This window comes from Moschus berezovskii, chromosome X (genome assembly GCF_049115385.1).
Source record: "Moschus berezovskii isolate FMDL1 chromosome X, NW_MosBer_1.0, whole genome shotgun sequence".
NCBI classification, from domain to species: Eukaryota; Metazoa; Chordata; class Mammalia; order Artiodactyla; family Moschidae; genus Moschus; species Moschus berezovskii.
Window position 1 is genome coordinate 48,955,783 of NC_142488.1, and position 1,699 is coordinate 48,957,481.

Consider the following 1,699-nt stretch of genomic DNA (forward strand, 5'->3'; position numbering starts at 1 on the left):
TACACAATGGAGTATTTTTCAGCCATCAGAAAGAATGCATTTGAATCAGTTCTAATGAGGTGGATGAAATTGAAGCCTATTATACAGATTGAAGTCAGCCTGAAAGAAAAACATCAATACAGTATACTAACGCATATATATGGAATTTAGAAAGACGATAACGATAACCCTGTATACGAGACAGCAAAAGAGACATAGGTGTATAAAACAGTCTTTGGGACTCTGTGGGAGAGGGTGAAGGTGGGATGATTTGGGAGAATGACATTGTAGCATGTACATTAGCATATGTGAAATGAATCACCAGTCCAGGTTCGACGCATGATACAGGATGCTTGGGGCTGGTGCACGGGGATGACCTGGAGGGAGGATATGGGGAAGAGGGAGGTGGCAACGGGGTTCAAGAGGAGGAACACATGTACACCCGGGGTGGATTCATGTCAATGTATGGCAAAACCAACCAATATATTAATGTAAAGTAATTTGCCTCCAATAAAAAAAAGAAAGAAATATATAGATGCAGAAAGACTTAGACAAAATTCAGCACCCATTTATGATTTTAAAAAAAGCCAACTCTCCAGAAAGTAGGCATAGAAAGACCATACCTCAACATAATAAAAGCTATATATGACAAACCCACAGCAAACATTATCTTCAATGGTGAAAACTTGAAAGTTTGTACTCTAAAATAAGGAACAGGGCTTGTGAGCTCCACTGAGGAGCGGGAGGTTGGGCATCAGTTACAACCGCATCGGCTTCTGGTCCCTGGTCTTTCAGTGGCATGGCGTGCGGGGCGACATTGAAGTGGCCCATGGAGTTCCAGGCGGCCCTGCTGAGCTCTGGCTCTCCGAAACGGTGGCACTGCGCCCCTCTGTCCGGCCCCACTCCGGGCCTCAGGCCCCCGGACACCAAACCACCACTGCTACTTCAGACGCAGACCCCACCACCAACTCTGCAGCAGCCTGCCCCGCCTGGCAGCGAGTGGTACCTTCCAACTCCGGAGCAAATTTTTCAGAACATAAAACAAGAATATAGTTGTTATCAGAGGTGGAGACATTTAGAAGTTGTTCTTAATCAGAGTGAAGCTTGTACTTCGGAAAGTCAGCCTCACTCCTCAACAATCACAGCACCTAGTTCTCCACGTTCCTCCTGGATGAAAAAGGACCAGCCCACCTTTACCCTCCGACAAGTTGGAATAATATGTAAGTGTCTCTTAAAAGACTATGAAGATAAAATTCGGGAGGAATATGAGCAAATCCTCAATACTAAACTAGCAGAACAGTATGAATCTTTTGTGCAATTCACACATGACCGGTTATGCAACAATATGGGACAAGGCCAACAAGTTATGTGTCCTGAAGCTTTCTTGCATATCCGGGTACCAGGTTTGACCTCAAGAGATGGCTGCTGTACACTTTTTGCAACTGGTTTGATATCACATTTCAGCTCCAACTTTGTATCCTGAGAATACTTAAATGTTTCTGCAGGTCCATTTTATACAACTTGAAAGACCTTAAAACTTTCTGGTTGCCACAAGCATATCTTTCTTTTCTGCCATCAAATAAACAGCTGTGCCCTACTGTGATAGATTTTTCAAACAAAAACACCTGGACAGCAGTTTAGCAAAAATATGCCCTCAGTGGCACTCAACAAATGGAGTTTCCCCAAGCACAGTTCTGTAAGAAGTGTGTGTGAGAGTGTG

General features: G+C 44.0%; 1 pseudogene; it reads left to right on the forward strand.

Annotated features, from left to right (window-relative positions):
• Positions 1-560: 560 nt before the first annotated feature.
• LOC129534861 (akirin-1 pseudogene) lies at positions 561-1,473 on the forward strand (annotated as a pseudogene).
• Positions 1,474-1,699: the final 226 nt, after the last annotated feature.